The 25,921-nt window shown below is 39.9% G+C and overlaps 1 protein-coding gene across 1 annotated transcript in view; it reads left to right on the top strand.

Annotated features, from left to right (window-relative positions):
• Positions 1–2,563: 2,563 nt before the first annotated feature.
• SERPINF1 (serpin family F member 1) overlaps positions 2,564–25,921 on the top strand; it is a 38,247-nt gene continuing 14,889 nt past the window's right edge. The window contains exon 1 of the mRNA XM_018557658.1: positions 2,564–2,723. The gene's annotated coding sequence lies outside the window, so the exon portion shown is untranslated. The remainder of the gene's footprint in view (positions 2,724–25,921) is intronic.

The following is a 25,921-nucleotide window of genomic DNA, read 5'->3' as shown; positions in this document are numbered from 1 at the left end:
AGGAAGAGGAGACTTGCTTCTGTCTCAGGGCCTGAAGTATTGACTTGTCACTGAAGCCTGTCTACTCCTATGCTGCAGTATTGGAATATTCCTCAGCATCCTCACATCTATACACTGTATATAGAACATGATAATTTATGGGACCTTAAACTGCTCCAGGGGAGGGGGAGAGAGGCTCTAAGGACTGGTCTAAGAGCAAGCACCTATACAAAAAATGAGCAGATAAACCTTGCAGTGCGGGGCAGTGCAGAGCTAAGATCAAAGTTTTACCCGTTCTTCTTTGAGTTGGTCCTCCCAAAAGTGATATTTTAGCCATGGGTAGGTTTACTTAAGGTGGCCATACACTCTACAACCATCGCAAGACTTTAGTCTTGCGATGGTTGTACAGGGATTAAAAAAACGTACGATCTGCCTATCTTGGACAGGCAGATCGCACTCTCGATCATCGCAAGCCCGCCCCCCTGAGGGGCGGGCTTCCGTTGACTGCAATGATGAACGGGCAGTGTGCGCGTGCGCACACCGGCCCGCTCGGCATTTGTCTTCCGAGCACCGTTCTAACCAGCCGAGAATCGTACGATTCCTGGCTGGTTTTCGAACATGCTGGTTCGACAGAAGACGTGCGACCGTACAGTAGAAACGGTCGCACGTCTCCGTTCACACTGCTCGATTATCGTATGAAAAACCGATCGCATACGATTATCGTACGATAATCGTGCAGTGTATGGGCACCTTTATTTTTCTAAAGCTGGCCATACACACCTGTAGATTATCTGCAGATTTTCTGTGGTCAGATGGAAAAAGTGCAACAGATTCCTCAATCTACGCTAAACTGTTTGGACGGAGGAATCTCCCACTGGGCCAACTGATTGGACGCAGGCATTGTTCAGGTATTTGGAGTGCCAGAGGGGCCGATTAGCAAGATACTAAAGCTTGGCCCAGTGGGAGATTCCTCCATCCACACCGTTTAGCGTAGATGGAGGAATCTGTTTCCATCTGACCATAGAAAAACATAATTCCTGAGAATGGGGGCTGATTGGTGGGTGGGGCTAATCACTACACATGCTGCGCCAAATGGCGGGTGTGGTCAAATTGCGCTTAAAGGTGAGTGAGGCTTGATGAATAGGTTTGGAGTCTACACACCACTCACTGTACACCATTCCAGTGATACCTGGCTCCCACTATAGGTATGGTGTATACGTGACAGCCAGGTGCACTGTGTCACTGGAATGGTGGATAGGTGAGCATTCCAGTGCACCTGGCTGTCATGTACCTATGGTGGGGGCCAGGTGCCACTGGATTGGTGTGTAGGTGACAGCCAGATGCACTGTTATTGTCACTGGGATGCTGTGTAGGTGACATCCAGATGCACTGTGTCACTGGAATGGTGGATAAGTGAGATGCAGATGCTCTATCGGTGAGCACACTGGACACTGGTGGATAGGATAGGCTACCATTCCAGTGACTCTTACAGTGCACCTGGCTGTCACCTACATGCCAATCCAGCATCAATGACACTTTACCTGGCTGACACCTACCTACCCCCACAATTTTGGTGACACTGCTAGTGTATCTGGCTGCCACCAGGTAAGTGACCCAATTCACCAAATATTTACGTAGAATTCCTCCCTGCTCTAGAAGACTGTGCCTACTAACCTACTCTCGGGTAAGTGGCAAGTCTGCCAGCAAGCTACCAGAAAGTCTTCAGAAACTTGTAACTTCTGGGAGTGCTGAATGCATGCACCCCCCATGTGCTCAACTGTTCCTCCCACGATCCCTATGTCACTAATGTGTTCTCTAGTGACATATGGGAATGGTGGAAACAACCACATCATGCAGCGGGGTAGCGGGGGGGGGGATCGGTTGTATTCATTTAGAACTCCTGGAAGGGTCAAACACAGAACTTTACCAGCTGCTTTAGTGACTGTAGACAACAGAGTGTAGATTGCTGCTTGCTGCAGTGGTAAGTATTCACTGCCTTGTACTGCAGGCAGGGACCAAGTCTTTACATTATTTTCATGGTCACAGAGTTGTTTTACATGGAGGGCCATTTCCAGTATACAGTAGCAAATAGTCATAAATCATAAATAAAATGGCATTCATTTAATATCAGCGCTTAGTTCTATGCACTATTATGAAATAAGACCAATAACAATAAGATGCAATGGAGATCTCCAGAGATATAAATTGAAATTCAACATGTCAGCAAACGAACATCATCTGTTGACCTTTAAAAGAAGCATCCAACAGCACAAAAGCACGTATAACAATATATAACAAATATGTATGGTACTTCACCGATGCAGAGATGCGCAGTTATTACATGTGGAGGAGCTATGTGGCCAGAGGATGGATCTCTGTTTGCTGATGTGTGTGTTCATCTAGCAGGACCAGGGCTGCACATTGCCCTTTATTATCATGTGCTAATGTCAATGTATTGTCTTGGTGTGTGATGGACTGTGACAGCAGCACTCACATCTGTACAGATTCCCAGGAATGCCACATAGTACAAGATGAGGAATCCCTCCCTCCCATCCCTGGAGCTTCCAGTCCAGCTGTGTCTGCTCAGAGCCGCCCTCAGCTCCACCTTATATACTCGCAGATCTAAAGCCCACATAAAGCAAAGTCTTCCCTAGTTCCAGCTCATCAGAGCCACCACCTGGGGGTGGGAGCCAGGCAACCCCAAATCTCAGCACCCGTGGTGGAAAGGATCCCTGCCTACTAAGGTATGAGTGACACCCTCTCCTGCTCTCAGTCTCACTCAACTTCTCAATCCAAAAACTTTCCAATATTACACTCTGAGAAGTATAGTAAACAGGGAGACTTTTTTAGTTGGCAAAGGGTATAGAACCTAACTGCTTTGATAACCTGAATATTGTAGAAATAAGCACTGCATTTCTTTGTCATCACTGACAATAGACAGAAAACTTTTTCCTAGCTGACACAGGGGTATGGAACCCGACTGCTCTGACGTTAATATTGTATGGATACACACTGCATATTATTGTCATCACTGGCAAAAGACAGGATATCTTTTCTTTCGTTGGCACAGGGTATGGGAACCAACTGCCCTGATAACATGAATATTATAGACAAAGGCACTGCATTTTATTGTCATCACTGGCAATAGACAGGGCATTTTTCCTTAGTTGGCATAGGATATGGAACCCAACTGCCCTGATAACATGAATATTGTATAGCTAAGCTCTGCATTTCATTGTCCTCACTGGCAGTGGACATGGAATCTTTTCCTTAGGTGGCATAGGGTATGAAACTCAACTACTCTGATAACTAGAATATTGTGTAGAGATAGGCACTGTATTTCATTGTCATCACTGGCAGTAGAATGGGAAACTTCTCCTTGGTTGGCACAGGGCATGAAACTCAACTGACCTGATAAGGAGAATATTGTAGAGATAGGCACTGTATTTTATTGTCATCAATGGCAGTAGAATGGGAAACTTCGCCTTGGTTGGCACAGGGTATGGAACTCAACTGACCTGATAACCAGAATATTGTAGAGATAGACACTGCATTTCATTGTCATCACTGGCAGTAGAATAGGAAACCTTTCCTTAGTTGGCACAGGGTATGAAACCCATCTGCACTGAGAACGTAAAGTCAGATAGGCACTCTATTTTATTGTCATTACTAGCAATAGGGACATAGGCTTCTGTATGCAAGTGCTAGTGCTACTTTCCAACAGGACCTGCAGCAGCTGAGTTTATTGCATGTACAATGTAGAATAGTGTCAGTGTGATTAGATTGATGACTGCCTCCTGTACACACAGGTAGTTTTATTTACTTACATTACACTGAAAGTCATAAGACATTTTGCAGACCATTGGAAAGAATGTAGGAATGATTTCCTAAAGGAGTGATTTCAGTGCCAGCTTAGAAGATCTGTGATAGCTTTAAATGCTCAATCAATCAGTTTAAAGCAAATGATAAAAAACAAAAAGGCACCAGCAGACTCTGTGTAAAATGTAATCCTTTAAAGAATGTTCTCTATAACAAGGATAACATAATGCAGTCTCAATTTTATATATATTATATTATATTAAGCTTTGGCGATATAGAACTACATGTCCCAGCTTTTCATATGTTTGAGGATTTGCGTTCCAAACCTCTGCTCCCCTCTGCCACGTTTCCCACATCAAAAGGAATATTTTGGCATCACTGCTGCATTGCTGTTCACCTTGGGTAACATGAGCTTTAACTGATCTATTTTCAAAGTTTAAACAAAAATAATAATCTTTTGTAAAGTAACATAACATATATACTAGCTACACGCCTAATTCAAACTTCAAGCTGGTTATCTGCAGCAACCTACTCCATGTATGGTGCCATGCAGATATCTCTTGGTACACTTGGACAGCGGTCAAGTTACTTCTATTACTGTGATTACACACATATATCTTATTGGGGCCAATTTATAAAAATTGCCGTAAATTAGACAAGCATATTGTTTTGTTGCCAATAACAACCAAAGTTTACCTTTAATTTTGGTTGTTATTGGCAACAAATTTATGTTTAATTTTGCTATGGGCAACAATTTTCTCATTCTAATTTTCTTTTTCTCTAGTTTTTGATTCAGCCCCGTTGTAAAATTAATTTCCATACTGTTTGAGTATGAATGTCTAACTGTACTTATGTACGACAACTTCTGAAGGTCTGACCAAATTTGAAGTAAGACGAACCAGGAATCTATATGGCCAGCTTAAGTAATAAGTTATTACTTATGTTAATCATATGCTTGGGCATGATAAATAATGGGCTGTTTAATGCATGGCTATGTGCATCAATGCATAAGAATGCGTGCGTTGCAACGCACATAGGCCCCAATAGTTCTTGTGAAAAGTTTTCTTCTATTTTGTTAGGATCAAGATTACTTTTTTCTGCACCTCATGTGTAGTAGATTTAATACAATATTATAGCAGCTGGAAAACTTTGAACAGTGATCCCCAGATGGCAGAATGTTCATCATTCTCACCTCATACAATACCGGGGTTATAAATGAAAGTCTAATGCATCTCCAGTTGCCATGTGGAAACTTTTTTTGCCATTTAAAAATAGATGGTTGCATGCTGGGTTTATGGAATAAAGGCATTTTAGATGGTTTTGGAAGCTGGAACAGTCTGAGCTCAACAAAATAAATGTCAGGATGTTATCAAAATACAGATTTGCACTTAAGCTGTGCTGCTGACAGAAATTGCAAAATCCTGCATATTGTATCAGGGTCAGGACTACAAAGAATCCTCTGTTGCAGGGATACATGCTTTTCTTTATCCATGAAACAGTGGGGATTTTGGCCAGGTGTTTCAGCAGAGAGTCTGGACCCCAGATGTAAATGGTACAAACTGGAAACAGAACACCCTCTGTATTGAATGGCTTACAATGTACAGCTGAGATTGTTTTTCGGAACCTTCAAAATGTACGTGAATTCCAGTTTTATAACGCTACCCAGAGGGGCTAGAGTTGGATAATTCACAAGGCAATGCATGGGGTCAGATACAGCCGCCATGCTCCTGCAGTAAACCAGGGGAATAAGGCAATTGGTCAAAGCTGTGCACCAGCCTGTTAATTAACAAGGGATGCACTTGTAGGCAGTTGATGTCTGGCCATGCTAATATAGACAATGTAGATGGTATGGCTTCTCTGTTCCTACTGCAATCCTTAGCATAGTCAGTGGAAGGGTTTTGTGCACCCTTTCTATTGAGAACATCATTAAAATGACTTCAAATTGAACCTGCTCTGTGCTCATGCAGGACAAAGAAACAAAGCAGCGTGGGTGTGAAGGAAAAGTAAGTATATGCTGGGGAAGGGGTGGGAGATTACAAAAAACCTGATGTTTATGCCTAAATGTCCTGTCCTTGCCAGTGCACCATGCCCTTGGTAAAAGCATTTTGGGGCTTGTGTGGTATTTTGGAGGTATTTAAGTATTCCAGAAGTAAACAGTTTTGCCAGACATTAATAGGATGTTAATGTGAAAGCTTGGCTTTAGTGCTTCCTACCTGCAGTCATTACCCTGTTGGAAGACCAATGAACTGCGGCAGAGCCTTCTGACACTGGGAAGTACATTTCGCTACAGAATTTCTTGATAGTCTTCAGTCATTGTATGTTGGACAGTTTCAGGGCACCCTATGCAAGATGCAGCAAAGCAGCCCCAAAACATAATTAATCTTCCTGTTGGTAATCCCGATTGTGGCTCGGGGTTAATTTTCAGTACCAGAAGCGGTAACCCTGAGCCACACTCGGGATTACACTGTGCGTCACTTACCTTGTCCCTACGAGCCCCGCTGTGTCCTCCGGCCGATGCCGGCATCCGTCTTCCAGGTTCCTTCCCTTGCGAGCGCCCGCGTCGCAGGGGGGCGGAACCGGCGGGAAATTCAAAAGTAAAAAATAGAAAAAAAGGAGAACAAATACTGAGATAATAAGACTGCCAGGGAGGTTAAGCCTCCTCCATGTTTCACAGTTGGTACAGTGTTTTTTTCTTTGAAAGCTGCATTTTTTAAATCTGTAAACATAGAACTGATGTGACTTTTGTCTCATCTGTTCAGAGGACATTCTCCCAGAAGCATTGGGGTTTGTCAGTATGCATTTTAACAGTTTACATACTGGCATTTTTATGCTATTCTTTCAACAGTGGAATGATCCATGGTCTTCATCCTTTGAGGCAACTGTTGCTCAAAAAGCGATGGATGGTGCAATCAGACACTGATGCACCTTGACCTTGGAATTCAGCTTGTATGTCTTTGCAGGTTTTCCTTGGCTCCCCTATTTGCATTATCTTTCTGTTCAGTCTGGGGTTTTTCTTTTGAGGCCGCACCCAGGAAGGTTGGCTAAACTCCCATGAACCTTAAACTTCTTAAAAATAATTGCAACTGTAGTCACAGGAACATCAAGCAACTGGGAGATGGTCCTATATCCTTTAGCTTTGACATGCTATAATTTTCTTCCTGATCTCCTTAGACAGCTCTTTCCTTTGCTTTCACATGGCCTATGTTCAGTATGGTGCAAATAATGATACCAAACAGCATAGTGACTACTTTTTTGCAACTTAATTTGGCTGACTGACTGATCACAAGACTTGTATGATACTAATGACAGAAAACAGGTTCATTTTTAATTTGATCCAATTATTTATAATCTTTCTTTAGACAACAACTGATTCGTCTAGGCTATTTTAGAATACCTTTGTAGAATAAGTAATTATTTACTTATTTCTTTTTTACACTTTCTTTGCTTTACTATGACATAAAAAAGGCATGCAGGTACACGAGACAATTGATTTTCATTTCTTCACTTTTCAGGAAGAACAAAGCATTTTTTTTAATGAGTTGTAAGGGTACCAACATATTTGGCCACAATTGTATGCCTCAGGTTCAAAAAACATTATTACAACAGTGCAGTTGTACTTATAAAGGTTCCATATTTCCCTAATTTTACTATAGTTTTTCTGATCCTGACACTATCAATGGAATGTTAGGGGCAGTTGCTGCCTGCCAACGGCTTCACCTCACACCGTGCACACTCAGAAGATGGCAGACAAAGCTGAAGCAGTTGACAGATCATATACTATACTGTCAGACTTCAGGTGACCCTTGACCCTCTGATACAGCAGTTCCAATATTTTTGTCCTAACAGGTTCCCTTTAGGAATGGCAGTGATCTTATAAGTCAGGGCTCAAAAGTTCCACTCGCCAGCTCGCATTTGGCGAGTGGAAATAAAGAGAGGGCGAGTGGAAATTCAGTCAGGCACGCGGTCACGGATCGCGTACCTGACTATGAGAGCAGCCGCTTCTTGCCGTCCTGTCCTGGCTCCGTTACTTTCGATCGATCACATGGCCTGGCTAGTAGCTCAGGACTTGAAATTTTGAGCCCTGTTATAAGTTATGATGCTGTGTCGTTGATGACTGCCTGCATGCTTGAACCCCATTTATGCTGGCCACATATGGCAATCTTCAAGCAAGTTAAAGCATTTTTGGCCAACCTTTACTCACAAAGACAACTAAAAGACTTAATTAAACTTACCACCAACAGTTTCTATCAAAACAGTGCAATGACCTATATGTGGGTGGTGGGCTTGCTTAATCCGTTTGGTTATTTTCCATTTGAAAGTGGTTGACACTGCCTAATAAATTGCTGTGTTTGCTCGATATAAGTGATGACGGAATCAGGAAAATTGCCCTTTCATCATTTTTTTATCCTCCTGAATATTTCCATGTAAATTCTTTTTTATCCTCCTGAATATTTCCATGTAAATTATGTAGAACCACACAATTTAGGAATTCAGTCAATCATGATTTCTTTCTATTTTGTATGACTTTTTGCAACACAAAACACTAGTCATCCTACACTTGATTCTCTGCTTATAGGACAAATGTTCAGTAAAATCCAAAAATGGGCAATTCAGAGATTCACCTGGTTTTTAAACCAATTTGTTAATCGCTACAAGCTGTGCAGATCTCTATCTGTTATAGTTGCCTGAAGTGAGTAAAAACAAGGTATCATAATACTTTTCTGGCGTCTTATCTTTGAACTAGTCAAAATGGGAAATTTCCCACCAGAGTTGAAAAAAATAGACATGGCCCATGTTTTGACAAGACTCCAGAAACAGAACATGTGAAGATCCCAGCCAAAAATCTGCACAGACAATAGAGGTCGTAGGTTTGGTCTGAGAACAGCAGAACTGTAAGTGTCATTCCATTTTCCATGAGATACAGTATAAAGAAAACGTGTCATATGGAGCTGTAGGCAGCACCATGAAAGTAGCCTAGGAGGGAATATTGTTTAAATCTGTTGCACCTGGGTCCTACCCAGTCGTTTCCTATCGACTCCTTAGTTTCTCTGTTGTGTTTACAGTAAATAGTAAGTAAGCCTAACTTATTATTATTATCACACTGCCCATAATCATTATGGGAGATTAAATGCTTTCTTTCTACACCTGTTATTTTCTGCATTTGTTTTCCTGTAAGGAAAAGTCCTAAACTACTTCATACAGCACTGGACAAGATTAATTATTTTTTGGCGCCTGATCTCATTAAGGGCCTTAGGGTAAACTGCAAGGTGATTTTTCATTGTAATTAAGAAACAATCCTAGTCTAAATTTAGCTGCTTTTAAAATGACAAAGGTGACACTTCCAATGAGTCTGTGATGAATGCCAATGCATATATCTACATTTAGGCAGATGTATTCATATATATATATAATATATACATGTACCTAGTGTGGGTTTTCATTTTTCTTATAAGTCAGCATGTCAGCTATCATGGCTGAGCTGAAGCTTAATACAGTTTTTACTTTCAAAATGTGAAATACCTATCATCAACGCATAAAGGCTCCATGAATTATGTGTCAGTTGGATGCCAGTGTCTACACCTCATGCACATTCATATCATGGGTGGACATCCTTCTGTGCCTACTGCAAGAAAAGGGGTTGTATAAGATGTAACCTTTTCAGGCAGATGTCAGAAGCCCATCCAGGGTGAAGAGTTGATATAGAGCTAAACTATCATAGGTACACTAATATAAACAAAGTCAGCCAATCAGTGGTAAGAAGAACTGACCTTTTGTTAAAAAAATTATTCCAAGCCAGATATCTTGGTAAGGAAAATGGGTGTGTCTAGGTAGGGTTGGAAGTACAAATGGGTGTTAAAATGGGCTATGAGTTAGTAGCTGTCAGGTACAAATCCCATTACTTTTACCATGCCAGGCAGATTTATCAATGTCTCCTTTTATAGGTTGCAAATATAAGAAAATGAAAAGTACAATCCCTGCAGGTGATTTCAATATATAACCAAATTAAGGCCAGGCAACCTATCATGGAGGCTTCTGGTAAAATGGAGATGACTTACAGTGAAATATCCAGGCTACCACAAAGCAAAGACAATATGCCAACACCAGCAGTCCATAGCAAGTAGTTGTTGATCACATTATATTAAATAATACAGAACATTTCTTTCTTCTACTTACTATGCAAGCTGTTCTGGATGATTACAGAGCATTATACAGAATTTAGACTTTCAGATGTTAGCACAGTTGCAGGTTGCTGGAATGCATTACTAGCTAATTGTTTTAATTTGTTGCCTTGAGTTGCCCTCTAAGTAGCCACCTACCCAATTTTTACTTTTGTTATTATTATTTGTATTACTCTGTGCTTTATATTGTATATAATACATACTGGTTAGTGGTTGCACAAGTATAAGTTTTAACTGAAGATTTATTCATAGACGTATAATCAGACATTAAAAAAAATCCACATTTTAGGTGCCAACTTTTATATGTTCTGTTTCAATACTTTTTATTGATGAGATTTAGAATAATAATAAACTAGGAACATTGGAGTAGACTGGATATGAAGTAATGGCATGTACCAACTTTATTCTTTTAATAAAATTCATGTTAGGTAAAAAAGTAATGAATTTATTTTCAAGGACAAGTCAAACATATTGCATATGCAAAAGTAAAATTTACAGACAAGTGCAATCACTGTAGGAAGATGCACAAATAAATAATTGCCAGCGTAAAGAGAATATTATATAAGTTTGGAGGGACAAATCACATTGCTGTCAAACCAAAACTACTATGATAAAACCAATAAGCAAAAGTTAAAGGATAAATAGATCATAGGGAAATAATCAGACAACAAGATTTCTCTATTTCTATACCTCATGATAAAAAAAACAAGTGATGCAGGAGAACAATTCTTCAACATATTCATAGAGAAATTAGGTTGTTCTACACATCACTGTGAATATGAGTGTTCAACCAGCTGCCATTTAAAATCAAATGCACTTTGGAACATATCTACTGTGTTAGTAAAAAAAAAAGGCAAAAAGCTATAAAAATGCATCATCACGTTCAACAAAAAAAGGTAAATGTACATTTTATAGCAGGGGGGATCGTGGAAGAATCTTCTGAAAACTTGTCTGATAGAGACAACTAGAAACACATGCAGAGGCATCCAAACAGCATAGTTCTGAATGTGCACACCACTTCCAAAAGTCAAACTCAATCTTATATTTAACACTGTGCTTATGCATGTGCGTCTGCTGAACAATAAAGATGATTTTACCCTTTAGAAGTGGTGTGCGGCTCCAGAACTTTGCTGAAGGGTGTGCAAAAGGATTGCAGCTTAATCTTTTTATGAGAAGCAGATGCATCCAAAGCCTTATAAAATGTTTCACGTAATTGAGAATTGTTAATTTAAAGGACAGGTTCAGTTTAGAAATTAAATCTTCCCAGCCCCCTTTTCTAGTTCCTGGTTCTATTGTAAGCTAAAACTGCTTCACTCAGGTGGTTACTTACCTCTTTCTGATGGTGGCTGCATACTGCAATGTTTACGTCCTTGGTTCAGAAATCTTCGTCTCACTGCAGTAACTTCCCATAGACTTGAATAAGCTGTACTCTTACCTTTGGAGTAAGGCACCATTCAAGTGTATAGGACGTTACTGCCCAGGCAATGCTGAAAAGACTTTGGAATCGAGTAGGGACTGTGTAAGGCTGCCGCCATCAGCAGATGCCAGTAAGTAGGCCCCTGTGTGGAGGTTTATACATTGAATAGGTTAGGGGATGAAGGAGAGTAGTTGGAAAGATTCAATTCTAAACCAAAACTACCCTTTAGGCAACATGAGCTTTATGTGCAAAACAGTTTAATTCACAGCCTGAAAAACAACTGCTAGAAACTGTGTTTAGAACAAATAAATTCCATGAGTGCATCCATTGAACCAGAATAAAGGTGCAAGTTGAACTCCACAAGCTATTCCCTCAAGACCCATTGGTCAACTTCCTACAATACTTAAACGTATGTTGTTTCATCTACAGAATTATGACTTGACTGACACATATGACCTTAGACATCTGGTCACAGCAGACATGTCTCCAGTGCAGTTCATAGTTAGATTAGATGTTTTGGATGATAAAGTTGATTGCTCTGTCACATCTACAGAATCCATTAAACCCAGACTGTTACAAACTTTAATAGAAGAAACACAGTAGAGTAACAATTATAAAACAGTCAAGCTGCTGCAAAAAACTAAATTGTCTACTTGGAAAAGTCCTTCCCAATTTACATACATTTGGTTGGTATTCATTTTAAATTGCCAGTGCCTGCTGATATCAGGGAACTAACTGTAATTGTAGATCTGAAATGATACGCTTCATACAACTCACTGGGGCATTCAGCATGCCAAAGCAAGGGAAAACACGAGGTCAAGTGTTGGAAAACTGAAAATGAAACGATAAATGGCATGTCCGAACTGATGCGGTACATGACAGACATGCTTTTTTTTCTTTATTTCAGATTATATGCAATGTTGCAGATTGTGGGTTATATTGAGAAGCCCTCAAACAAACACGTAAACCATTTTACAAAATCATCACTAAATTCATATCAATGACATTTTTTTTCCTGGGGGCAAGTAGCATGCCTGCAAAGTCTGTGATGAGATGCTACAAATAGTCTTAATAAATAGTCTGTAATAGTGTACAAATAGAGAAAGACATATAAATGGCGCCAGGACAGGTGGACTCTGTACGGATGGATGTTGCACCATCAGCCTCATTTCCATTTGCTCTATTGTGTTCTTGGACTGAGGACTTTATAGGGAGTATCAGAGGTCACTTGTTGAGCTTTTGTTCTAATCTTTCTTTTCTCACTGAAGATTCTATTGCTGTTCTGTTTTTGCTTGTGTTCTCTCACATTGTCCATTTTTCTATGACCTGGTCTTCCATATCCTCCTGTTCATTTCCTTTAAAGCGATCCATGCTATTCCGCTTGCTATCCCATCTAACAGTATCTGTGTATAGAATCTGTTGTAAATTCTTTTTTGCTCCCTCTCTCTGTCAAAGCTCTCTAGAAATCACAAAATCACAGAATAGCAGGTGTAAAATTAAACTGGAAATCAGACTTCCCTATCCTGGTTGAGTGGAACCAGCCAATAGAAAAAAATTAATAATTACAGTTAATTGGGGGAAAAAAACAAATAATTACAGCCAATGGGGGGATAAAAGGGCGTGGCAATCCCTCATAAAAGGGCATGAAGGAAGCTAAAGTTAAAGTAGGTAATGTGGATTTTTACAAAGAGTTTCACAGCTTCTATCTAGGGATTGCTAGAGAGCGGTGACATTTCAAAGCAAGCAATAAAGAGCTTATTACAGCCTCTATGCACAGACACTGTTACGTTGGTCATACATGGATCGAAATTCAATTCATGGGTAGCCCTGCCAGCAACACCCAGCTTGAAAAGCCGGCGCTTTTATTCTATAAAGTTCTCCTTTTTGTCACTTTAATAAAAGGTAGACACTGAGAACACAAAAGTGTGCTCATTGAAAGGAGGCTAAAATGCAGTTAGGTTTCCAGCCCAGCCAAGCGATTATTACGTTACTCCTTTTGTGAGTTCATCAACCTCTGTTACACAGGACATCATTTATTATATGTGCACATTTTACTTTAAAAAGTACTAGAGTTCCCCTTTCCTCTGTTTTATTATATTTTGTTTTTAAGCAGAGCTCCTTCTGTGTTGAGATGAATATGAAGCTAGGAATTATTTAATGATTAAAGTACAACCCTTGAAGTGGAACTATGAGCAGAATACATAAAGCAATAAACAGGACATAAGAGTATTTACTAGGCTATGTCTGCATTTTGTTTTTTGATGTACTGCAGAAATGCTAAATGACCCACATCAGATCTTGGCCCACTACTTCTTATAAGGCTTGCTTGTTACAGTTACGCATGGGTTTCTTTGTGATTTCAGGAAAAGATCAGCAATTATAGACTAGAGCTGACCATATTTAAATAAACCTATAGTGAAAGAAGTAAAGGGAATGTCCTATGTTATCTTCTAAAAATATGATTTACCTACCAGTCCCTAGGTTCAGTATTGTGTGAGTCATGACATAGAACAAACATGCAGATTAAGATGTTGGAGTCAAATAAGAACTCCTGATCTGCATAATTGTTCCAGACCAGTGCCTCACAAAGTATTAAAGCCACTGGATCGGCATGGCAGTCAGACAACTAGAATTTTCAGAACTGATTGCAGCCATTATGTTCTTTTAGTACAGATCTCCTTTAAGGCCTGGTTCACACCTGGGCATTTTACAGCGCGTTCCTACGCTCCGTAAAACGCTCAACATGTGAAAACCAATGATTGCCTATGGGCATGGTTCCCACCTGGGCATTTTACAGCGCGTAGGAACTCGGTGCAAAACGCCCTACGCCCAAAGAAGTACAGGAGCTTCTTTGGGGCATATTTGCCGCGTATATCAATTAGGATACAGCCAGGTAGCCCTCGGAAACGCGCGTTTGTCGCACGTTTTTTTTTACCGCGGATCGTGTAAAAACGAGCGGCACGAAACGCGCGACAAATGCGCATATTCGATACGCCAAGGTGTGAACCCAGCCTAAAACTAGACACATATGAATTACACATGCTCTGTGGTTAATTCAATTCAGGTAAAGGGACCTAGAGATTCTAATTATCACTAACCATCAACTTATCATTAACACCTTCAGGTCTCTTACCTGTATAACCCTTATGGACCAGAGACATTTTTATATTTCCACTGTTTATTTAGTCATTGCTTAAAGTGACAATAAACCCTCAGATTTTTTTACATAAACCAATACTGTAATGTGTGCCTTACTGTAATCCATGGTTGTTTCCCTTCTCTTTGCTGCTCTTCCTTTTAAAACCTCATGTCTTCTCATGTTGGGGGAGAACTTCCCTTTTCAGCTCAGGGCCTCTTCCTGTAGTGCTGGCTCAGGTTACATGCCTATACAAACGGATACATAGACACCGTGTATCCATTCCTGAGACAAGGCAGTCTGCTGCAAAACAGAAGTTCTGCAGACCATGAGAACAGATAGAGATTTAAAAGGAAGAGCAGCAGAGAGAAGGGAAACAACCATGGATTACTGTAAGGCGCACATTACAGTATTGTTTTATGTTAAAAAATCTGAGGGTTTAATGTCACTTTAATATAACAAACAAATACACATATTTGTTTTTTGTTTTTTTTTTACAGCTGGGAACTAGACTTTCTTTTGAAAATATTGTTTTGCAAAGATTATTCTATTTTTTATGGAATCTATATACAAAACTACATTAAAAAATGTATATTTCTTGTTTTGACCAGTGTTAATTTTGTTTAAAAACAAAGCAGTTTTACTCTAAATGAAAAGTATACATTTTATTGTAATGTATCCAGTTGGAAATAATGTTTCTAGTACAAAGCATAGCAAAGTTATTTGTAAATAAAAAAAAACCCTGTTTTTCTTTTCAATTTTCGCATTATTAACACTGAAAAGAAAAAAACATGAGTTTGAAGCTGCTGCTGCTTTTATTTGGGATTGATGGACAATTTTAACGTTTAAAGCCCAAATTTGATTTTTCTTAGTTTAAAACAGCTAAAAACATTCCAGATCCATCAAAGCAAAAAAGGTGTGCAAAGCCTTACAATTTGTCTTATATAGAAAGCAGCCACATCCTAAGTAGAAAAGTCTGTCCCTTGCCAGCATCCTGTAGGATGTGGGCCCTTTGCTCTGTGTGGCAGGAGTGATCTCCCACAGAGAACCAAAATGTCCTCCACTGAATCAGAGCAAGAGCACTTTAATCAGCAGGGAGGGTGTGCTTTGATGATCTATAGATCTGACTCAGCAGTGGACATGTCAGACCTCTGCAGATAAACCACTGCTTCCACACAGGGAACAGAGATCCTATTTTATAGCTTGCTGGCACAAAACAGTCTTTTCAACTCAAGCTGTGGCTGCTTTCTAAAGAAAACAAACTGAAAAACATTGCATACCTTTAATTGCGATGTACCGGGATTAAATTTAGCTGAATTTAACTGACAGTTCAACTAGGCTTTACCAACCACTGAGAGGCTTTTTTTTAGGGCTGGTAATGATTAAAAGTTTTGTGTTCGTATCGATCAAAATAATTTTAATCGATCAAAACGTTTAACGATTCATCGAGAAATGAATCACTTATTTTCACAGCCCTATTTAAAAAAAAATATTTTTATCATCGCATGACCATGTGAAGGGGCCACATAAGGAACATCATTGTGCTCTTTTCTGACCTCCAGCCAATTTGCATTGCAGCTCTTTTTTGGAGTACAACACTGGTACATCTTAGCTTGGCTCATTCTGTGATAAAACTAAAGTTGGTCACACATGTTAAAACATGATTGTATCAATAGATATATAGTGCTAACTAAATATATTCAATCCAGTAGGCCTTTGCACTACATGGTCACTAGTAATTCTAAAGGAGATTGTACTAATAATGCAACAAGTGTGGCCAGCTTTAGAGTAGCAGAGGGTGGCAGCAAAGGGGAGACCCAGGCATCATTAGCTCTACTACGGAGACAAAATCCTGAATAACACCATTATGCTATACCTCCTAATTGTTGTTGTGTACAAAGATCATGACAAGCCATGGCATTCCCATGTTACTGGACCAAAGAGGAATCCAGCAGAATTTAGACTCACCATACAATCTCCATATAATCAACTTTAGATCTACCAAACTATGTAATATGAGGACCAACCTAAACTATCCAATCAATTTGTACCCAATCAGTCAGGCCCTACATGCTTGATGGTAGATTTAAGGGAGATGGTAATGTGTATGGTGAGCCTTATAGGTCTTTTTCACATAATTCTGAGGGAGAAATGTGGGATACTTTTGCACTCTGGGAATGTACAAACATCGCGATTCTGATCACCAAGCATCCTGGAGAGAAAGGAAGGTTTAACGATCACACTGAGCAGACAGCTCCAGACCAAACTAGTTTTCTAAAACCATGAGATTTGTCTTTTGGCAAATTGTATTCTTGCAGCATTAGAGAAATATGTGATTAAATGCAATCTATCTAGCCACTAGCATTGCAGATCTTTGTCTGACATGTCTTTCATTATCACAAAAATAGTTTCAACTCTCGGACATGTTTTTTTTTTTCGTGGTATCAGCAAAATTATTTCACTTAGCATGCACTTCTGAAGTGGAATGGATTTGAAGTGCTGTCATATTCCAAGAAAACTGTGGGCTCCTTTTCCTGTGTGGTTTGGGCCAGTTTTCCATCGTCTTGTTTAATGCACAGAATTTTTTGGACACAAAGCTCGGTTGTAGTTTCCAGTATTTTATTGCGGGATGTCTGTTGATAAAAAGTACTGGTTGCATCCATTTCTTTTACAATCCCCTCTAGATGCTGCATTCCCTTCTGTATGAATGTTTGTGTTTCCAGTTTTACAGATCAAATACTACTATTATACATTAGATTTCAAGAAAAACATTTATATACATTTTATGATATTGGTGGACATGCATAGAAGAATTTTTTTTACCTGTATCAGCATCATAGTAAATCAGACTTGTTAAAATGGCTCTCAAGACTTTTACTATGCTGAAACGCTTACAGAGAGAACAATCTAGCCCCATGCATGCTATTGGCTGGACTCTCAGGCATTCTCCATTCTCTGCAATAGTTGCCCACATTCCCTTCTGTTTACACGTATCTATTGCTGAGTTACTATGTTGTAATTAAATGGACTTTTAAATAACAGAAATGTAAAAAGTCAGCAAGCAGTAGATATATGCAAAAAGTTTTTCTTTTTTTTAAAAACGCTTTAAAAGCGGTTTAACTTACCCCTGTCTTCGCCGCGCGCTCCCTTCCGAAAACCTGAAACTGCTAGGGCGTCCGCAAAGCATCTATGTAAGTAAGTCTATGGACGCGTGCATCCACCATGGGACAGGAGGTGCCAGCAAGGAAAAAGGAGTCAGCGCTGGATCGGAGGCCGGCAGCAGCGCTGGAGGGACAGATGAAAACATCAGGAAAGAAGATCTGATTAAGAAACATAATTTAAGGTAAGTGTTTTAATTAACATTGGGGGGAGGGAAAAATATTTTTCACTTTAATGTCACTTTAAATCTTATGTAAGATTTAACATGCTAATGTCATTTCAAAAGTTATTTTCAATTGTCTTACATGTTTGATTACAATAATACCTGGTTATCCTACAATGGAGGTCCTTCTTATGGAGTGAAAACTGTTGTGCTCCTGCATTGTTGCCCTGTCGCACGCACGCCTGGGGGAGACTACAAGCCGTCGGGCTGACACTCATTGTGCAGGCATGGTTTACCTTTGTCACTATTAGGAAAGCAATCCAGAGCAATAATGTGCAGCTGGAGCTAATGCATATAGACAGGAAGTGGCTAAAATAGGTTGGAGGAGAACAGCAGCCCTGAGATTGCAGAAAGGATGAAAAAAAAAACTAAAACAGTATTTTAAGTTTAAAAAAAAATGGCAATTTATTTATGATACGTGTTTTTTAAAAAACTAAAAAGGTATACAGTTAGGGTTTAGCTCTACATTAATTCTCCGTTTTTGTTAAGTCACAGTTTGGACTTAAACCTCACAGTCTTAGGGCTCACTCTCCATTATCTTATTTTACAGAGTTTTATGGTAATCTATTCACAGTAATTTTTGTGAGATTTACTATGATAAAGGTTTAAGTTGGTAGGAACCCATCTGCCTATTTATCTATCCATGGTACACTTGAGTATCGCCAATGGTAGCTACAGATGTTTTACATCTGTGGTATGTGCAAATTTATTTTGCTTTCTCTTCATCTGAGCGCCTTTCATTCTGCTTTCTGCCAAAGAAAACACAGCATTTTCCACACACATTGTGCTGGATGACTTCTAAAAGGTTTAAGTCAATCCAAGATCCATCACAGCTCTGGAGTGTGAAACATTCAACCACTGCCCTCTCAGGACATATCCCATAAAATATCCCTGTATCCTTGGGCGGCCTTATGTCTGTTTTCAACCAGCCTGTTTTATGGCCACAGGAGAATGTCAGACGAAACCAGGGAGACATTTCAATGCGTGAATGAGATTAAACAAAATAACAGCTGGAGGCTCAGCAAAGAGAAGACTTGGACAGGCAGATGAAGCCGTTTTTCATTCAAAGTTTAGTTGCAAGCACAAAGATGTATTGGGGTTGCAAGGAGGTGAAACCACCCACCATCTGCGTTCTTTTCCCCAAAGTTTGGTTGCTGCCTTTAACGATTGGTTTAATAGCATTTGAATTTTGTTCAGTGACCCATAATGGAAATGCACAAAAGGCAGAAGCAAGCACGCTACAAAAGCAACCCACAGACTTGTCTCTGTTACAGATATTGCTGAGCAGGTATTGTAGCAGAGGGCAAGCAACCATGCATTAATTGAAAGAATGACAATTTATTGCACTAACACTAAACACAACAATGGCTTGCTACAATAGATGGCTGGAAGTTGCGAGCCTTAATGGCTGTCTGCTCTGAACAGGAAAGAAAAGCAAACCGCTGTTTTGTGTACTCAGAGTGGATTTATAAATCACCTGTGAAGGCATCACTGTTTTTAATGAGGCCCACTGATAGAAAAAAATTTGCATAGGTCTTGAATATATGATTAGGCGATATGTGATCAGCATAAAAACGGAAAGTGGTGGAAAGCGCAAGGTGACTGCTGTTTGATGTTGCATTCCCAGCATTACTTTTTTTTTTTAAACAGGTATTCATAAGAGACACATAGCTGGTGCTATATACTCACAAATCTCTACACCTGCTGTTACAATCACTGAGAGAGGTTGACAGCAGGCCCCAAGGAATTCTTCGAGATGCATAAATTAGACAGTTTATCTGTGTAATAACATTTACCATTTCTTCACAGGTTCACTGTAAGTAGAGTAAGAATAACCTTCATGAAGGGGCAGGCATGTTGCCTTTGCTTTAAGATGAGGGGTCTGTAGTGAAAGGTGGCCAAGCAGGAGCATACAGTGTAAACCACATCTGGGACCAGGTGGTTGGGATAGAAAAGAATCTTTCATTTAGACATGTAGACCTCTCTGTAGTGGCAGAACTTAGAAGATGGTGCCAGTATGAATGAAGGTCTAATTGGTGCAAATAGGTTTGTGAATGATGAGATTTCACGAGTGGCACTTTTTTTTTAAGCACAACGTACTGCGAGTGCACTGTTAATCATGCTGAAGACCGGATTCTACTATAGCAACATGGCCTACCTATGCACAGAACAAAATATGGGCCCTCTCTACAGTGTGTTTTTCTCCTGTAAAGGGCTTACCCACTCGAAAATTATATTTAATGATAGGTGAAGCCTAGTGGACCAAGCAAGACCCTGTATTTTTTATGTTTGGGATTATCCAAGATCTTCCTGCCAGCCTTTGCATCTTTAATGAGCTCCTGTTGTCCATTTATGGGGGATAAATACGGAAGAGCATTAGTGTAGAGTGAAGAAGTGCACATTGGTGCAGTGACAGCGAGTAAAGTCATGCACATCACGGCAGTACACATTTCTGTAGTGATGTTGATCATTGTCATGAACATCACTGTAGCAGTGTATAGCAGGGTTCTGTGACTTGCTGTAGTGGCAGCGAGTAGGGTTATGCTCAACTACATGCTTCTTCAATTTGTTTACCTGATTTCTTCCTTCAATTTGTGCACACCTGATTTACAAAAAATACCAGTTAAATAAAAATGTTGAAAATTATGACTTTTGATAAAGTATAGTACACAACCTTTCCAGGAAGAAGTCTGTAAAACCCAGGATTGTCCTATGAAAACCAGAGGCAGCTGGTTTGTTGACAGCGATGTTAGCCACTTTTACCTTTACATCTGACAATGGTCAACAATGCATGTGTGCTATAGGCCACCCAGAGTCACTCGTTGCCACTCTACGTTCGCCCAGGAGGTGAGATGGAGCAGAGCTAGCTCTCCCACTCACTTCCTGGGTTTGGCCTTTGCATTCATTTTAGGACAAATAAAACAGCAAGTAAAAGTGGGAGCCCCTTGTAGTGGTCACAGCAAGCTTGAAGACGAAGCATCTTTAGTGCAAATAGATAATCAATAGATTGCCTAAGATCACATGTAAACGAACAATCGGCTTCCCACACTCTACATTTAGTCCTGCTTTTGCAAAGCAGGACTAAATGTAGAGAGGGCAACTTACCGCCCGGTGCCCGGAACTTACCCACAAGGACACCGCTGCCCCGCTTCTGTGCTCTGCCGCCGGGCCTCGATGGCCTTGGGAATCCGGGCCTGCTGACACCTACTTGACAACGTATATATATGTCTTTGCCTTCCTTCTGCACTGCATTATACAGACCTCATGGCTTATAAAGAGGCTCCTACACTTCAACCTGCTCCCCTATGATATATAGAAGTGGCCACACAAAATAATTACATTTGTTGCATGTCTGGCTGGCATAGGCCTGGGTACACCATAAATGTATTTTTTTATTTTTTAGAAAGGTCTATAGTTTTTTTTTTTCTAGAATTAGTCTGGTATTTTAATATATGGACATTTTAACTCTTTCTATGCTCCTCATCGCCATCTAGCAGCCGTAGTGCCGTGTGAACAGCATTTATAAATCAGCCCCAATGAATGATGAGCGTAGTTCTTAAAAGTATATATAAACCCAATCACTAAAGTCTCATGTAAGTTTTAACGTGATCAAGTAATTCTCTGTCCCTGACTTGAAACAGATCTGTCTTGTCACCCTTTCACAAGCTCTCCCAATATAGGCTGCAAGTGGCTATACCTGGGCAGTTTGCAAAGGCATGGTCCACTGTTGTCACAATCAGGAAATTTACCCAGAGAAATGACATGCAGCTGTCATGCATGTAGACAGGAAATGGCTGCAAAAAGGCTGCAGGACATCAACAGTTCTGATGCACAACAGAAAAAAAAAACAAGAAAAACATGAAAATTATTTCTTATACAATTGTTTAGCAACTGCTACTTGAAGTAATTCAATTGGGGTTTACATCTGCTTTAATTCTCATGCAGAAAATAACTTTTCACTGGCTGTATTTTGACTTATCAATAAGAAATACTATAGAAGCCATAAAATGAGATTTGCATGGTTTGTACTTGCATATAATTTACATTCAGACCACTATTTTGAAAGTTTGCTGCACTAGCTCAATATGCCTAAGTTTGGCAAAAAATATTGTGCCGCACCTTTTATCTCGGCACTTCACTACTAGAGAAAGTGGCAGTGCAATTAATCTCCTATGTATTAGGAAATTGCACGAGACAGCAATGTGTAATTCATAGTTGTAGTGCTATTTGATGTCAGGCACATGATAAACATAACTATGTTGATTTCACAGGAATGAAGCAGACCATGAAGGATATCCATGGGTCATTGGCACTCTCATTTCCCTGGAGACAACTAATGTCCCATAGCATTAGTAGAAGAGTCAAGCTCTAACGTACACTGTTTAAGAGTATTTTGCCATACTGGAATCACTTATTTCTACAATGCTTTTTTTAATGTTAATTTTCATATGATAAGGCTAACCGTTTAAGAACGCTTCAATAAAAATACAGCTGTACCTGCTTTTAAAGTGAACCCTAAGGGGAGGAAAATGGAGCCAGGACCGTTCACTTATCCTATAAATCATATTGGATGGGACACACTTTTATCTAGGAATACCTGTAACTTTATTTAAAGTGTTTGCCCTATGAAAAAGCTGACAGTTCCTAAGTGATAAATAACTAAAATTAGTTCCTATAATCTTGTTTCTGCTCAACTGGATGTACATTAGTGAACTAGTGACATTTTGCTGAACAGAAAATATTCATTGTAGAATTACCGGGACACCGCTATTAAAGTCTATTAAAATCCCTGCCACCAATATAGCCATTTGAATAGGACATTGAAAATTTTACATTATAGTGACAAGTACAAATTTCAGCAATTGAGAATTGTTACCCCATTTTTCCAGGTTTAATATTATATGCCCAAAAAATGTTTGAATGTTATTTAGATGTGGAAGGCTAAAAAAAAATTCTGAACAATTTAAATCGGTTAAATACAGGCCAGCAAACTAAAGTTTTGAAAAGTCTTAAAGCTCACTTTAGAAAGCAGCCACAGCCTGAGTAGAAAGCCTCTCCCTTGCCAACCTTTGGCAAAAAGGCCCTTGGTCTCTGTTTACCCACTTGAGTTGGGAATATAGCACAATGGTAAGCGCTAAGTGACCACTCCTGAGGCCGACTTTAATATAAAAAAGGACAGTCTTTATTCATTCAAAAGGTCAACAGTTCATGAACTTCACAAAATAACTTGCTTTTCTTCAGTATAAATGAAACAGAACAGTTCATTGGACATTCATCAAACAATGTGTTTTGGTCTCGCCGACATCTGGCTGTCCCACACACTCCCAGTGTGATAGTCCCAGGATTTTCCCTGGAAATACAGTCATCAGCAGCTTTCCTCACCTCAAGGCCTGTTAGTATTCACCCCTTGTGGGTCACCGTCTCTCTCTGTCTCCCCTACAGGTATCTCAGGTTCACCAACCCTCTATACCTCCCCAGCCTTCCTGGCTGTGTACCTTGTGCTCACGCACGCAGCATAGTCTGCCTGTGGTCGTGTGCCTCTTGCACACCCACAACTCTCCTCTAAAGCACTGGGCTGGCTTCCTAATAAGGCTGCTCTCAGCCACCTGTTCAGCCCAACCTTGCCACTGGCAACACCTAGCCCCAGGACTGGAGATCCCGTCCCACTATAGTCTGGAAAACCTGGAAGGAATTGAACAGCCAGTTCCTCCTCTCCAAAGGTATTCACATTGTGGAACCTCTCAGCCCCTCTGGCTTAGAGTCCTGGGCGCCAAAGTTGCCATACTACACCGTGGCATTGGCATGCACTGCCACAATATATATATAAAAATTGCTTGACATAACAATTCAATTTGTAATTGCGTTTAGCCCATCTTGTGATTCAGGCACCCCTGCCAGAAAGCATTGATAGGTCAGTGACCTTAGTGCCTTGAATGGTGTGGCTTATTATGAGGTGTGGTATGGCACTTCTCAGTTTGATGTACATATACATTGTTCCTCTTCCCTCGTACAATGCTGTGCTTGGTGGCTACACCGCCAGACACCAAGCTGTAGCACTGTGATGTGAGAGGTGGGAGGACGTACATGGGAGAGAGCATGCAGGTCAGAGTTTCAGAGAAAGCTAATTTTGCTCACATCTTTTTTGTGGGGGCCTACTATACAGTGATAAGTGCTCATATTGAATGTATTATAGTGTGCATTAACAAAGAAATTAATTTATTGGTGGTGGGTGGTCTGTATATAGTCATCAGTCACTAACAGGTCTGCCATTTTACAGTCCTCCACCTTTATGTAACTGTTTCGGACATTTTAATCTTCATCAGTATAAGATATGGAGCATGTTTCTTTGACCCTCTGTGCCCTACTCATAGAGACATGTGTTCTATACCATGCACAAACAGAAAACAAAACATATTTAGCACATCTCTGGAATCAAGCACATTTTCCTGTGATTCATCCCCTGTTTAAACAAGTTGCAAGTACAAAAAAATAACAATTGGTCTTCTAAAAACACAGTGTGCTTCTACCTTCCCCTTTCAAATGACAACACAGCTCTGAATTCCTAAGCACATGTTGTCAGCCTTGCCTACTTCATTTCTGATGGATTACAAAGGGCACAGAGCTCTCCAAACCTTTTTCCACCTCCTCATCACCTTAACCCCTCATTGTGCACCAGGAGAGCACAGGGAGTTACCAGCTCACAAGATTTATGGCAAAACCAACAGGTATATTTTGCACTTATTAAACCTATATAACAAAACGCTTTCAATGGCATATTTAGCAGATCAAAAAGGTGCAAACAAGAGAAGATAATTGTTAGTGTTACATACACTTTAAGTATAATATTACTATTCTACAAAAAAACATTTACAGATTTAGCAGCTCCATCTGTTGTATCCCTTGAGCAGTTGACATGGGCGTTACACATGGATGCATCATTTTCTTTTTTTGGGACACTCCTAGCAATTTGGACAAATGTTAAAATCTGGTATTTCTATTAAACTAATAAATCCTGTTTTCCTCCCAAACACTCTCATTTAATTTAAGATATTAAGATTTTCTGTAATGAAAAAGAATGATTCAACTTCTCTGCTGGGAAATACAAACTATAATAAAATTTATGAGTCAGCGTGCTTGTTTTAGTAATCGAGTGCTACAGATTTCCAACTTTATGAACCAAATCCTTCTCATGCTACTTGAACTAGGTGGTATCTTTTGTGCATTTCCTTCTGCCTTTGATTGTTCCAATTCCTTCTGCCTTTGCTCTTGTTGTACAATATAAAATAGAAATCTTGCAAGGGTAGCGGAAAACACTGATACTGGCCACAGCAAATACTAAAATATCAGTTTTGGTGGACTGACCTTTTAATCTCTTGGGTAACATAAACACTTTAGGGAGAACTATAGCAAGCTTCTGGTGGGCAGCAAGGAACAGGTAGTTGAAGGGACTGATTTATAACGCGTTTGCCAAGCGTATAGCAAACATGTTAACAGTGCAGTACTACCACTAGATTGAGCCATGGATCCTAGGAAATACCTATTCTCCTTGGCTCCATCTAGTGGCAGTAATGCACGGCAAACATCGTTCACCCTTCTATACACTGGGTGAACACGTTATCAATCAGTCCCTAAGAGTACTGCTGTGACGAGGTGTAATTTACCCCCTAATCTCCCATGTAGGGTAATTTCCATCCTCCAAGCAAATGTTCAGGTTTGTGCCACTACAGTTTTATTTTCCACATTTTTCCTCAATGGGGCCAACTTACACTTGTCCATGTTGTGTGCTGCTCAGGTTCCTAGCTGTAGCGATTTTTTTCTCCACCTTTTTTTTAGTGGTGGTGCATTTTTTTACACTGTGTTTTAAAAGTGAATATGAGAAAATCTAAGAGATTGACATAACGTAACTTTGCTATTTTAGATGACATCCCGTCAAACTTACACCTACAAAATAACGTATTCCACGCATATATTTATAAAACAAAAAAGCTCATTAAGCCTATGTTGTACTA

Source organism: Nanorana parkeri, unplaced genomic scaffold (genome assembly GCF_000935625.1).
Source record: "Nanorana parkeri isolate BGI_ZX_2015 unplaced genomic scaffold, ASM93562v1 scaffold294, whole genome shotgun sequence".
Taxonomy (NCBI): domain Eukaryota; kingdom Metazoa; phylum Chordata; class Amphibia; order Anura; family Dicroglossidae; genus Nanorana; species Nanorana parkeri.
This window is presented reverse-complemented; position numbering and strand designations above follow the sequence as displayed.